This window comes from Solanum dulcamara, chromosome 6 (genome assembly GCF_947179165.1).
Source record: "Solanum dulcamara chromosome 6, daSolDulc1.2, whole genome shotgun sequence".
Lineage (NCBI taxonomy): Eukaryota > Viridiplantae > Streptophyta > Magnoliopsida > Solanales > Solanaceae > Solanum > Solanum dulcamara.
In genome coordinates this window covers 32,553,574-32,569,827 of record NC_077242.1, presented here as the reverse complement: position 1 = coordinate 32,569,827, position 16,254 = coordinate 32,553,574, and the positions used below count along the sequence as shown (strand labels likewise).

The 16,254-nt window shown below is 33.0% G+C and overlaps 1 pseudogene; it reads left to right on the top strand.

Annotated features, from left to right (window-relative positions):
• The first annotated feature begins 15,819 nt into the window (after positions 1 to 15,819).
• On the top strand, positions 15,820 to 15,937 carry LOC129893550 (5S ribosomal RNA; annotated as a pseudogene).
• Positions 15,938 to 16,254: the final 317 nt, after the last annotated feature.

Below are 16,254 nucleotides of genomic sequence, written 5' to 3'. Positions count from 1 at the left end.
AAATAAAAAATAAAAAAATCTATAATAAATCTGTCGGACTAATGACTATGATCGGTTAGCTATTGAATAACATAGAGGACTGATATATAATAGGTCAGATCGATGGTCAATCGGTCCATTGCAGACCAGATTCCATCTACATAATAACTCTATAAATATATAAAATTTATTTGTGTACCTTCAAACTGAGGTCTTGATACAATGTTTTAACAGAAGCCCAGGCTAATGCTACTCCAAAACAGTCTTTAATCGGATTTAAATTGAGCTTGACTATTTCTTTAAAACTTTAACACCGTCTTTTTTCAAATATAGCTTGTCGAAACCAACTTCACCAAAAAGAGAAGAGTTTTAGGACCTCAATAACACACAATCATATGCACAGAGGGTAGATTGAGAGTGGAAGAAGAACAATAGAAGAAAGAAAAAAAAGACGTTGAAAGAGATTTTGGAGGGTTTTTCTTATTTTTATTTTTTATTATTGATTTTGGACCAATTTGTAGTTCATAAAAGATGGGTACTAATCTGACATAATAATTAAATTCTAAATCACAACTAAATTAGAGTTTTTTACCTATTCTAAAAAGTGGGTCATTTCACTAAGAAAAAAAACTTGAAACCCTTTTAATTAGATAGAAGACTTAAATGGGCCTTTTACCCAAGAGTCCCGGAAGAAAGTAAGTTGAGAGATGAATCAATTAGTAATCGTTTCTTTTTGTTTTTATGAGTGTAGTACGAAGGGGTGTGTAGTAAAAAAAGTGGCGTTTCGGAAAAAGTAATTTTTTTCATTATTCAAATGATGAAAAATGGCAGAATTGTGGTTTAAAAAGATAAATATAATTCCTCTTTTGTGATTACGCCACGTCACTGATTCTCTTATATATATATATGATATATGATTTTGTATTTTTGTATTTGTGATACAATGAATACAAAATATATTCATCCTCTCTCCTCCTTCTCTCGATCTCGCTCGCCTCTCTCCTCCCTCTCTTGATATCGCTCGTCTCTCTCCTCCCTCTCTCAATATTGTTCCACTCTCAATTCCTAATATGTATTTATTTTAATATCAATCGGTTTTTTTTTGTATTTATTTTTCTAAAATATGTGAAAAATACAAATGCGTAGCAAATTAAAGTGTACATACGAATTGTTTTTGAAATTTTGCCTTTCTTTTTCAAGCATAATTTTACTACTAGCTTGTTAGGTGAATCTTCCGAAAAGTTAAAATTATTTACTTATTTTTAAAAAATTGAGGTGTTTGCCAATTGTTTTTTAAGGAAAAGAATAAGTATTTTGAGTATTAACAGAAATTATTTTTCTAAAGTTAAAAGTATACCCCATTCATTTATTTTTGCTCGTCTATTTTGAACTTTGTACGCTAGTTAAAATATAATATTTTATATATATATATTAATAGTGACAAGTAAAAGTTACAAATCTATTTTTAAAATAGTGAACAAATAAAATTGAATAAAAAGTAACATTCCTTTAGAAGCATTTTTTAAAATATTGACCAAATACAAATTACATAAACAAAATAGAAAATTACCTATTTACACATATTATAATATCATATTTACTAATATTCCCTACTATATAAAAAAAATATCAAAAATCCCTCTTTTTTTAACTCTCTCCCATCTCACAGATACATCACATTTTACTTCACTCAACTAACCTAAATTCACGCCTAATTTCAAGCTTCGCTTTGTCAGTTTTTGGATTTTGAATTTCTATACATCTATTACTCAATTTCAAGATTCTAACTAAGGTATATTCAAGTTTTTCCTTATGTGGAATCTCACTTCATTCTCACCTCATTTGATTTCCTCTGCTTTCTTCTGTAATTTTTTGTGTTTTTTACTCATATTCTTCACTGATACATATGAAATCCGCTCCATCTTTTAGTGTTGGTCTCACATAGTTGAATAAAAATCAAGGAATTCTTTTTTCACCGGGTTCTGATTCATCTTGGGAAGGTTACGATGAGGTTAGATCCAAACATCGTAATGATCCAGCAGTGATGGATAAGATACGTGAGAAATTGAAGTCAAAATCTACAGTTTAACATGCACCCAAAGAAGTAGACAAGAAGATTGAAGGGGTTACAACACGCCCTAATCTCTCAAAGGTATGAGTTCATATAAGATATATTTTTTTTAAATGTCATTTTCTCTGAAGATTCACTACTTCTGATACATCTTGTTTATGTATCAGATTCTCATGTATCAATCTTTAATGCTTCTGATACATCATGTTTTTGTATCGGATTCTTATGTATCAAGCTTTAATATTTTTGATACATCGTGTTTTTGTATCGGATTCTCATGTATCAAGCTTTACTGCTTCTGATACAGCTTTTTTATGTATCAGATTCTCATTTTTCAGGCTTTAATACTTCTGATACATCGTGTTTATATTTTTTTTTAAATGTCATTTTTTCTGAAGATTTACTGCTTCTGATACATCTAGTTTATGTATCAGATTCTTATGTATCAAGTTTTAATGCTTTTGATACATCATGTTTTTGTATCGAATTCTCATATATCAAGCTTTACTGCTTTTGATACATCTTGTTTATGTATCAGATTTTCATGAATCAAACTTTAATGCTTCTGATACTTCCTGTTTATGTATCAAGTTCAAGTTGTATTTAATCATTTTCCATGTCAGTGCAGGAAATGAAGTACGTCATCAAGAAGATTCCTTCACACTCCTTGAGATTCGGCATTGCATATACAGTTAATTTTATTGATGATTTCAAATCATCAATAGGTGAAAAAGTTATATAGTTATTTAGGCAAACCATATTTGGTCACTACCTAGATATGTCACAATATAATTTTCAAGGGCAAAATATCAAATGCCTCTTACTTCTTGAGGTACAAAAAAACAAAGAGGAATTGCACATTCATCACGTGCAGGGTAACATAATCCGATTCACAATAAGGAATTTGCTATTATTACTAGTTTGCGATGTACCGGTAATATCAATAATTTTTGATAACCAGATACACCAACAAGTAGATTGTTGTCTAGATATTTCCCTGGTGCAAAAAATGGGGTAAACAAAGGACGTATCGTTCTGCGTTTTCTGGTTGGAGGATGGGAAACAAATGAAGACGCTGCCAGATGGCCATTCTCTACTTCATTCACACTTTTATTTTTTCTCAACTAGGTGATTCACTTATTTTTGTTGATGATTTTAAGATGGTAGAGGATCGTAGGTATGAGCAATACCCATGGGGAAAAATAATATTTTCCAAATTGATAAAAGGAATGAGGCTGGAGTTTTCAAATACCAAATAAATGTATCGTTTGGGCGGCATGCCATACGTTCTGAATGCATGGATCTATGAATGTACATCTCAGGTGCCTTTTGAAATTGCTATAAGAGTGGGTAATCAAATTTCTAGAATTCTTAATCTTGTTGTTGCCATCAAGCCAAAATTTGAGACCTTCATGTCTACCATCTTCAGTGAGGTAAATTTCATTAAATCATTTTCATAATTATAGCAAATGAATATACTATCTGCTGCTTATTAAATGTACTTAAAGATTATTCGTTTATGCACTGACTCATTATACATAATATTTAAGATACATTCTATATTCCTGACCTTGATACAATAGTATTTCTTGATTTGTTTTCTAATTAGCAACCAATCTTTTTGCAGTATCCATGCTCCAATATTGTACCATCTCAATATGAAATGAAATCTATTGTCATTCCTGTAAGTGAAAATCATTCTGAAGCTACTACATCAACTGCCAAGGTCAAATTTATAGAACTTCAAGAAGTCTCCGAATTTGAGGACTTTTCAATAAAATCACCCACTGAATTATTAAGAAGATCCAGTCATGTTGCTGATACATCTTCTCCACCTCCTCCCAAAATAAGGAAGACTACCCTGGTAAAGAACCAATTCAAGTATAAACAACTAACATGCATAAGGATATCATACCACCAAATCCATTAGAAAAGCATGTTTCTACTAGAACTAGTGGCAAAGTCAGTGGTAAGCGATGAATCTTTTGGTCATTTGGTGCAAATTGTTCATATGCAATTCAAAGAATTAAAGAAGTCTCTAAAGAAATACATAAGTTATTACTATAAGATTTAACACACACAATATACTTTTTAATAAGTTGATACATTCTGATTTTTTATATTATTGTATTAAGGTTGACCGAAAGTTTAAGCGATTAGAGAATAAAATTGATTCAAATCATATTGATCTTTTGAAAGCCATTGACAATATAGTGCACCACATGACTGGCACATCATCTCAAATTAAAAAAAGATGATTATTTTCAACCATTCCATGTGGTGTAACAACAACAAGCACCTACTGTATTGGATGAGCACAATGATCCAAATAAATCTGACCCCCAAGCAAATGATCAATCTCATGTCCAATAAGATATTAAGGTAGATACATCACGTAATTATTGATATTTATATTTTGATATACTTTTAAACTACTGGATACATTTTATTTCCATCTATCAACTATTTAATTTTCTTTGTAATTGTCATATATCATAAGTAAATGTTATTATGTTTGCAGAAAGCTGAACCATCAAACACGATACAATAGGTGGATGATGTATCAAAATAAAAAATTATATCAGATATTCCAGAATTATTTGAACAGCATGTTTCAACTGATACATTAAAGATAATGTATCAAGAACAAAGTTATTAAAGGTAATGTATCATTTCAACAGTCATTTTCTTAACTAATTGTTATTATTACATTTGTAGGAATCAGAAACATTCATTATTCCACCACAATTAAAGAATGTATCAGCACACTAAAAGGAACCAGATAGAGCAGATCCTTTTCAGGTGAATGTTGATTTTGATACATTAAAGATAATGTATCAGATAAATTATTTTGATAAATTCAACATTAATAAGTTTAGTACTAACGTTATACATTACATTTAGAATAATTCCATGAAAGATACAAGAGAGGTCGTTGATAATACTGATAAAGTTGAAGAACATATTGAGTAGATTGATAAAGAAAAAATCAAACTCAGTGCATCGGTAATATGAATCAATTATATCTGATTCATTAAATTTAGATTTAATAAATTTTATTATAATAAAGTCATTATATTTTATAATTCTTCAAAATTAGAAATCCAATACTTCAACATCGGTATCGTCCGAAACTCTGGATGTGATGATTGCTCTAATATACAGACTTCCATTACCTGTCATGCCATTGATTGCTGTTACTCATTAACAAGTAGTTCAGGATGAATGTCTACTACGTGATAGTCAGCTACCTATCACTCTTCCATCAAAACCCAATGTATTGCAAGATGATGCGAAGACACATCTTCCAAGAAGTAGGTTTCCTTCTAAGATCTTATAATCACCGTATCTAACAAAATTTAGGTCGAGTGAAAAGGGTAAGGAAAAATGACATTTGTTAGGCATCAAACACACCCCTTTGAAGGTTTTTGACATATGCTATCATCCCCAACCGGGCTTATCTGAAAATACTCCCAATGGATAGATAAAGGACCATTAAAATCGCATGCCAATAAGAATGAAATTTACAACTTATATCAACACAAGCTGTTTATTATATATGTTCTGTTATTTTAATATAAGTTTCCATTCAGGAAACCAAAGGAGGAACATTACCGATCCAAGTTTTCTTCATTCGGGCTTGAAAAAATGGACTTTGTAGTGGCATTTCCTCAAGATAAGAATTGGTTCTACCTCATGTCACAGCCGAACGGATGTTGGAATGATGAGGTAATCATTTCTTCATAGAGCATCTGTTACATATCAGGCACAATTTCTGATACATAGATATTATGAATCAGATACATCCAGTACAGCATATTCTACCATGTTTAAAAACTATGTATCAGTTTGTATAACTAATACTTTCTTAAAATGTGCAGCACATCGATGTAATATTTTACTACCTTCAAAATAAATCCAAGATACAATTGGGCAATCAGTATCGATACACAACAAAAAACTGTATTTTCGAAATTTTCATCGAATTTGCACACACACGATACTATCACATTCCACCTGACATTTCTACCCAAGAAGATATGATAAGGACCTATGTTATAGCTCATCACGAGAGATCTGTGAAGAACATAATAAGAGGTTTCTCAATACCCATCGGGTTGCCCTGGCATTTGGTAGATGAGGTATACATTCTGATAAACTGTGATAGGAATTTTCATTGGGTTCTTGCGGTAGTGGTGTTGAAATAGAGGTTGATATGCGTGTATGATTCATCACCTAGAAGAAAAAGTAGCAACCCTTCCCCAGATATTCAAAAGATAGTAGTAATGCTACCTACATACATTCACGATAGTGGTTTTTTTTAGAAGAATGAACGTACTGATTGGTCATCGATTGATTCATACAAGGACAAATCAATCGATAACATGCTTAAAGTACATCACCCTTTGCAGTTGAATATGTTGAAGGAATTGCGCAATAAGGAAGCGATAGCTTGTGAGTATTAACAAATATGCATATTTAAATCATTAATATGTCAATTTTATTTTTTTTAAAGTTGTGTATTCCTTTTTTTGCAGGGATTATGGTATTTTCTTGGCTATTTTTGTTGAATATCTTAGTGATGAAATTTCTATTCCAACTACTGTGTTACATACCGAATTCTTCCGTTCAAGATATGCCACACTATTATGGAATTATAGTTGTCGGAAGGCCAAGGATGATTATGTTAGCGAAAATAATGATCCTAAAAAACCTAAGAGAGATTTCATCTCTCCTAGTCAAGGAGAACTGATGGACGTCGAGTAGTTTTTCTTTTTGAATTTTGTAGTAGTAGAATGTAAAATTATATTTTTGCACCAATAGTAAATATTTTTTTTGCTATTAAACAATTTAGCAGATTTTTAAGTTTTTTTCATGTATCAAACTCGAAATTATATTTTTGCACCAAAGTTTATGTATCATATTCTCATATATCAAACTTGACTGCTTCTGATACATCATATTTATGTATCAGATTCTCATTTATCAAGCCTTACTACTTCTGATACATCTTATTTTTGTATCATATTCTCATGTATCAAACTTGTTTGCTTCTGATACATCTTGTATATGTATCAGATTCTCATGTATCATTCTTTAATGCTTCTGATACATATTGTTTATGTATCAGAATCTCACGTATCAAGCTTTAGTGCTTTTGATACATATTTTTTACGTATCAGATTCTCATGTATCAAGATATAATGATTCTAATACATCATGTTTATGTATCAGAATCTCATGTATCAGGCTTTAGTGCTTTTGATACATCTTGTTTATGTATCAGAATCTCATGTATTAAGATTTAATGATTCTGATACATCTTATTTTTGTAACAGATTCTCATGTATCAAGATTTAATGATTCTGATACACCCTATTTTTGTAACAGATTCTCATATATCAAGCTTTAATATTTTTGATACATCCACAACCTATATCAATACAAGATGTTATGTATCAACCACAATTCAGTTGAAAACTAATACAACAATCTTCAATGTATCAACCTTTTATCTGTCGAATATATCGAATTGTTATGTATAAGCTATTCTCATTTATCAAACTTGAATTTACTATATCATTACCAAGTAACATACAATGAAAATAATTACCAACCATCTATGTATCAATTATTAATATTCAATTACTATTCTGGTTAATTGAAATATGTATCAAATACAACCCCTAATCTGTAAAAAAAACTATGTAGATGTAATTACATGATCCAAATAAAATGTATCTTGGGATAACAAAACATCATTTCTTGTTAGGAATGAAATTACAAGTCTTTTTATTGTGGCCTTCATGGCCACAATGACCATAAGAATTTGTGCTCGTTCTTAGCTTCTCATTAGAGTACTTTTTTATTTATTTCTTTGATCTTCCTAGCATCCTTTTATATCTTGGTAGCAAGACGAATTCTTTCAAAATTTCTTCCGGAATAGACTAATCTTTCTTATTTGACATTGAAACCATTGGCAATTCATAAGTATTTGTCAACGCCTCTAGCTTGTAGTAATCAGAACAGTATGGGTGCATGTCTATAATGTTCTTGCTCTTCAACACTGCAATTGTGTGTGGACATGGTATCTCGTCTAGTTGAAACTTGCCACAATTGCATGTTTTTTTCCAAGACACATAATGTATCTTATACTTGATTCAAAAACAGAATAAAGATATTCTGATGAAGCAACAACCTGCAGAAAATAATTATCACAGATATGAAAACTGATGTATCAAATAGCTATGTATCAAGCAACTATGTATCAAGTAGATATCTACTTAAAAATAGTTGGTGTGTACCTTCATTCTCAAACACTTCGTCGTGTTTGATACTAGGATATCTTTGAATTTCTTACCCAAAGTATATTTTGTATAAGCTGCTATTTTCCTATTTTTGTAGTTTCAAGCACCAAATAATATTCTTGTTTGCTCCAAAAAGTTAATTATAGGCAGCTCTCATACTTCAATAAGACATCCATTAATACATTCTGTGATGTTAGAAGTCATCATTCTCCCTCTGTTGACAGTTGCATAAACCCTTGACCATTTTTTGTACCCCACATTTTTCAAATATTGTGTCATCCGGTGATCAATTTTTTCAACTTTTGTCATTAATTTTTCAAATTCATCTTTTCAGTATGCCTTGGCCATCGAGTAGAAGAGGTCACTTAGTACACCTTTACTCCTCTTGTAGTTAGTACACACATTTTTCATATTTGCCATATCCATTCAAAGTGAGGGACATTGAGAAATACCATGTTTACACTCTTGATTATGCTTTCATTTCTATCTGATACAATACACATATTGTTCCTCTCACCAAATGCATTTTTGAAGTTCTAGAAAAACTACGCCTATGATGAATCATTTTCTGTATCAATAACACCATACGTCAATGTCAATATGCAACCTAAAAAATTATTAACAGCGATAACATCGTTATTATAATTCATCAGATTCATAGCAAATGTGTCAAATGAGATGATACACTGATATTCAATACATAATAGTAACAAAAAGTAAGACCTTCCCCATCAAGTGTGCTAGCTGATACAAATGTCCCTTTATAATATCCATCAAGATGAGCACCGTCAACAACAACTACAGATCGACAAAACTGAAACCCCCTCATCAATGGCCTTAACACTATGAATAGATACATGAACTCATCAGTTGGTGACTTGTGCATACTTATGTATGAATTTGGATATACAGTTTTTAGCATAGGTATGTATACAGGCAGATGTCTATATCCATCAACAGGTTTTCCCCTTAACATCTCCAAAGCATGTTCTTTTGCATGCCATACTTGTTGATAGGTAATATCAATTCCATACGTTGCTTTAATATCCTCTCGTATATCATTAGGGGTGAGAATTCTCTTATGATTAACCAATTTAGGTGCCGTGAATGCACTTACAAAAGCCTTTGTAGCATGAACTTTGCTGAAAATTCTAACTCTTAATGCACATGAATGTTCACTATTGAAATATCTCACTTTGAATATATCAGATTTTTTCCAACTGAATAGCATATTAACACATAACTACATAATTTTAGAAAAACAATTAACATGTATCATAAACACAGAGTTTCATACATAATATGACCAAATAAAGGTAAATTCTGACAGTAAGTTTTTAACTGTTGTACTTGATACATAATACTTAGTATGTATCATGAATTTAAAACAATAAAATTAACTTTACAAAATCAACAGTATATCTGGAAAAAGTATTGAACTAAGTTAGATACATAATGTTATGATGTATCATGACAAGAAAAATAAAAAAATATTAACATGTATCAGATACACAGAGATTCATATGTATCTGATACATTCTGACAGCAAGTTTTTTAATTGTTGTACTTGATACATAATACTTAGTATGTATCATGAATATAAAATAACAAAATTATCTTTACAAAATCAAATTTTCAAAATTAGCAAATGCATATACCTTTTACTATCAGATTTTTTAACTTTGGAATTGAATCCATTATCAATTTTGTATTTGGCGATTAGATCAATTAGTGTTGATTTATCCTTATACAATTGCTTCTCCTTCACTTCTGCACCAATTGTATCAGTTATGTAGTTCGTCACATCCAATTCCGGTATATAACAAGCTGCAGCATTACCAGATTCCTCTAAACTAAATAATTGTGACTCATTCGTGTTTGATTCGGTACAAACAATTGCTCTAGATGTAGTGTCGAATGCTTATAACTCACATCTCTTTCTATTAGATGTTGTTATGCATAGGGGATCCTTTAGGAATTCAGGCTCGTTCTTCTTCAACTCTATGCAAGATTAACACCCATATCATTATGAATAATTATTGCCGACGAGTTATCTTGAATGATGTATCGGATTTCAATATTTTTCACTGATTCATCTGTGGTCAATTCAGCAGCGATTGCTACTTTTAGATTCGAGTAAGATATATTGTCGCCCACTATGATTTCATCACTTTTTTATCATTCATAACTCACCTCGGATTGCCAAACTTCAGAATATCTCAGTAGTATCGCGATATTCATCTCGATTCGCTTGATGAAAATCAAATTTTGGATTGAATTTTTTGTTCGAAGTTATGCGCTGTTTTTTGAGTTTTTCTTCATCTTCATAACTGTTACATTTTTTAAGGATTATTTCCCTTAATTAGCACGGTAATTGATTGAAACAATTAATTCTAACTTAAATTACGTTACTATCCATAAATAATTCAACAACATTAATTATTCTACACCCAAAACTTGATGTATTAGCAAAATAAGTAATGTATCAGAAATATAGAAAAAAAAAGGGAAATCGAATAATTAAAGAAAAATGAGGGATATATTGTAATTGGGCTTTTTCACTATGGGATTAAGGTAAAGTTTTCTAAACTAAAAGTATTTTCTAAATTATTTAGCCAAACACTACAAATTATTACTTCCAAAAACACCCTATTTGTTGTGTAATGGATGTAGTTTTCCCAAATGGGGCCCACTTGAAAGTGGGCAAGTTGCCCATTTGGTTTCTTTTTCTTCATAATTGTTACTCTTTCCTCCTATATAAATGCCACCTTTGGCATCAAGAAATACACACAGAAACAGAAGAAACACGAAATCCTCTTCTACTCTTTCTATTTCTCTTAATCTTTCCTTCTTATTTTGTTAAATTTTATTTGTTTTATAACACATTATCAGCACGAAGCTCTAATTATTTTCAAAAAATTAACTTCTATATCAGGTATATCTACTGAAGATATTTAATTTTTAAGTTGTCTTTATTATTTTTAAATTAATTTTTATCATGTCAAACTTGTCAAAATTAGAATTTGTGTCACTTGATATTTCTGGTAAAACTTATTTGTCATGGGTACTTGATGCTGAAATCCACCTTACCACTAAGGGTCTTGGTGATGCTATAATAAAAGGAAATACAGCATCAAGTCAGGATAAATCAAAGGCTATGATTTTCTTTCGTCATCATCTAGATAAAAGCCTAAAGGTTGAGTACTTGATAGTGAAAGATCCACTTGAATTATGGAAAGACTTAAAAGGAAGGTATGACCACCTCAGGGCGACGATATTGCCAAGGGATCGTTATGAGTAGATACACTTATGGTTTAAAATTATGTGGGAAAACTATAAATGATGAGGACATGTTAGAAAAAACACTAACTACTTTTCATGCCTCTAATGTAATATTACAGTAGCAATACCGTAAAAAGGGTTTTCAAAAATACTCTGAATTGATATCATGTCTTTTGATGGCGGAGCAACATAATTCCCTTTTAATGAAAAATCATGAAGTCCGTCCCACTGGAACTGGTCCATTACCGAAAGCAAATATGGTAGAAGCACATGACCAGTCTGAAAGAAGACAAAATAAAAATCAAGGCCACAATAATGTGCATGGACATGGCAATGACAGAAGATGATATAATAATCATTGTGGTGGTGGTCAACATAAAATAGAGAACAATATGAGTTCTCAAAGTGGCCCTTCAAGAAGAAACTGTCATTGTTGTGGTATGAAAGGCCACTGGAAAAATGAATGTCGGACACCTAAGCATTTTGTAAGGCTTTATCAAAATTTCTTCAAAAGAAAGGCAAATAGAGGTGGTGCATCTTCTTCTAATACTCGAATAGAGTCACACTTGGCGTTTGAAAATAATGTTGAGCCAGGACCTTCGCATAATAATAATAATATTAAAGCAAATTTGGCTATGAAGGATGACGATTTTAATGACCTCAATGATATTACTCATTTGGAGGTTGAAGACTTTTTTAAGGATTATAATTGATGTTTAATTAAATTGTATGATTTTCAATATATTGTCATTTTTATGTACTTTGAATTATCGTATTTTTACGTTTATATATTTAAATGAAGAAAAAAGGACTTATATTTTTCTAGCAATATTATTATTTATTTTATCTCTTATAATATATTTTTATTTTTATTTTATGAAGATAAATAAATTCTTCAGTCTTCAATTGGATTCAAGATGAGTAATGGAGATATGTGTCTTTTAGATAGTGCCACAACTCATACGATATTAAAAGAAAAAAAATATTTTTGTCATTTGATTATGAAAAAGGCTTATGTCAATACAATATCCGGTAGTACAAAATTAATTGAAGGCTCTGAAAAAACGGCCTTATTACTACCTGGAGGAACGATATTGGTAATTGATAATGCATTATATTGTAGTAAGTCTCAAAGAAACTTGTTAAGTTTCAAGGTTATTCGCCAAAATGAATATCATATTGAGACTGCGAATAAAGGAAAGGTTGAATACTTTTATATGGTACTGTTGAATATAATATTCGCCAAAATTATCTGCACTTTCTTCTGAATTGTACCATACAAATATTGGTACTGTTGAATCACATGCCATAGTAAACAAAAGGTTTACTGATTCTAATGATTTTATCATTTGATATGACCGATTGGGACATCCCGGTTATAATATGATGCGTAGAATTATTGAGATTCACATTGACACACTTTGAAGAATCAGAAAATTCTTTGTTACACCCCGTACTTTAGTACCTTAGAAGGCTTCTTAAGCTTCTCAAGTTTCAGGGAAGGCTCTTAAGTTTCTTAAAAATCGTTATGTGAGTCGGATAGTTTATAATGCTATCAAATAACTCCAACGAAAGGAGAACGAAATGCTTCATAATAAGGAAGATTGGAAATAAGGTTATAAAAATTTGAAAGGAGTTGGAGGCCGAGAAATGAGTCGTAGCACTCGATTGACTCGCTTAAGCTACCAACTTAGAGGTCTTACGTACTTAAGCTACTCGAGTGCGTGTTGAGACTAAGTCGTAAGGAATACATAGGCTCTTAAAGTGCGACGAAATTACGAACCCACGGAAGAGAAATAAGGAAACGACGCAGCGAAAGCGAAGCAAGCAGGTGACAAGCAAGCAGGTGACACACCTAGGTGGGTCCCACGCTACCACATAGCGGATTTGGGTTGGATGCATCGAAGAGGTGGCACCCTAGGGGGATGCCACATGTCACCCCTAGGGTATGCCACGTGTAACCTCCAAAAGTTGGATATATATGCTGAAATTATGACTAAGGAAGTCATTTTTCAGCATCTACACTTGAGGAAAATTTGAGAAAACTTGAGGGAGAGAAGAGAGAGCTACGGCAGCAACCAAATAAGGTAAGCCCTCCGTTTTCGATTCGGGAATTAATTATTCAAGGTATACCGCGATTAAATAGCGGTGTTTGACCATATAAAAATTTATCATTGGGGCAACGAGGAGGTTTTTGTTCTTGTTAAGAAACCCGTTTTTGAATAGGACTGCTGTTAGTAATACGAGTATAACTTCTTGTGTAAGGCTTAGTTTCGGGTGATTCAAGATGTTTTGGAAAGATATTTCATAGGGATACAACTTTCATGTAGACTCTACAACCCAGTTTTGCTTTTCTCTACTCCAAAAGTGGTGGTGAAGCTTGGGGGAGCTGCTGCCCAGATTGTGCTTTGGAAATCCTACACGGACAGCTGTGAGTATATTGGGCATATATTTTCTTACAAAATTGCTGTAGGGGTAATTCAAAATTGTTTGCGACCTTGATACACATGTATATAACTTTCATTGAGGCCACAAATCTTGTTTCCCTCAATTACCCCTCCGAAACTAAGCGACAATATAAGACAGTGGGCTGCCCAGATTTCGCGTTTTGATAAGTTTTGGCGGGTTTGACCAGTTTAACGTAAGGTAAGGCCTTTCCTTTTAAATTGGAGCTTATGGTATTGTTATACATGGTATTTTACGTTATGTAAGTGTCTGGAAATGTGAAAGTATGATAAATATGCTTGACGTCCGAAATAAACTAAATTGGAGTAGCTACAAGTGAATTGTCGTCGAAATAAAGTGTCGTTCTTGTGAGTTGTTGCTGCAGGGGTGTGATGTGTTGTTGCACGGCCTAAATATGTTCTAATGTGGGTTAGGGTTCTTCTGGTTGAATCCACATGACCCCCCTTTCTTTGGGGGGCTGCGTTTCATGACCGCAGGTACATATGTTCATTTTGGAAGTCCACCGGCTTAGGATTTCCACTCAGCGATGCTGAGAGCGCTCCACTATTACGGAGCCTAACTTTTTATGCTGGTCGTTTGATATGTATATATTTATTTGTCTAGGGGAAGGAGGGGACCCTGTCCCGCCATATGTCGCTGTTACCATTCTTAGAGGTCTGTAGACATATATGTGTGGGTTGTTTAGAAGTTTATTTCGGTGATGCCTATGCGATATATTGTAAAAGCGATTATGTTATGGCAGCCTTATCGGCTGGCTTTCCCTTTCATTACATGATGCAAATGAAAGAGGCACACGTGTATGGTTCATGTGTTTGGTTCCTATATCTAGGAGACTATATGAACATGAAAAATTTTTAACCCATTGAGGTTTTTGTGAGCAGTATCACGTTATACATAGTTCAATTTGACTATAGTCGACAGTTATGTAAACGGGGGTCCAGGTTGGGCCCCAGTCGCAGCCCACGGGGTTGGGTCGTGACAGAAGTGGTATCAGAGCAGTTCGTCCTTGGAGTGTCTACAGACCGTGTCTAGTAGAGTCTTGTTTATCGGTGTGTTGTGCACCACTTCTATAGACAAGAGGCTACAGGACATTTAGGATGTTACCTTTCTTTCATATCTACGATCGTGCTATAGAGCCGAGTCATAGGGAATGAAATTCCTCATACTAACTTGTGATTTCAGTAGAAGGACAACATCAATATAAGAAGGTTACTGACGATATTGGAAGTTACACAGCACGCAAGTAAGCAAGGCATGAATGATAGGTGCCAGGTAAGGTATTGAATTATGGTTGACATGTAAAGTTGAAAATTGAAAGGAAAAGTAGATGGAAAGTCTAAACAGGTGTAGTTCGAGTTGGACATACGAGGTAAGTCCATCAGTTATACTATTGTTGATATTAGGCGCCCTGTGAGGCTGCGATATGACGTGATATGATACGTATATATGTATCTTTATGCGTATTGCCCCTGTGAGGCATTGTTGGCATTTTCTGCGTGCAAGTGTTGAGATAGTAAAAAATACAAAGGAAACTCTGCCCAAATTTCCCTTGAAATAAAAGGAAAATGATTTAGGAAAGACTGGTAGTTCTGGATAGAACGATATATTAAGGATAAGACTAACTAAGAAGGGTAACTTGGGCGGTGCAGCTTGGCCTACTGGATTAGCTGCTGGGTCATCGTCTTCTTCGATAGATATGCGCCCCACGAGGGAGGGTGCGATCATACCAGCACTAACGTATCGAATCCCATCAGAACTTCGAAGTTAAGCGTGCTTGGGCAAGAGTAATATTAGGATGGGTGACCCCCTGGGAAGCCCTGTGTGGCTGTGATATGAGATGATATGTATGTATATATACACGTTGGTCGTGCATGGCATTGTTGATATAAAGAAGTATTGTGGATACGTAACTCCACCGTGAAAGATGATAAGACCCTTTGAGATAGGGGATGTAGCTTTGCAAAACAACTAGCGCATTGTGAATTCATTAAAGGGACAAGTGGTACCCACTGGGATAAGGCTAGGACTATGACAAAGCTTGGGACACCAAGCGTCGGAAGGTAAGTACTGCCTATTTGAGGATTGGAAACGACTATAAGCCCTAGCTAGTTGTTGATCAAAATAAATGGCAAATGGCTTCGAATAAAT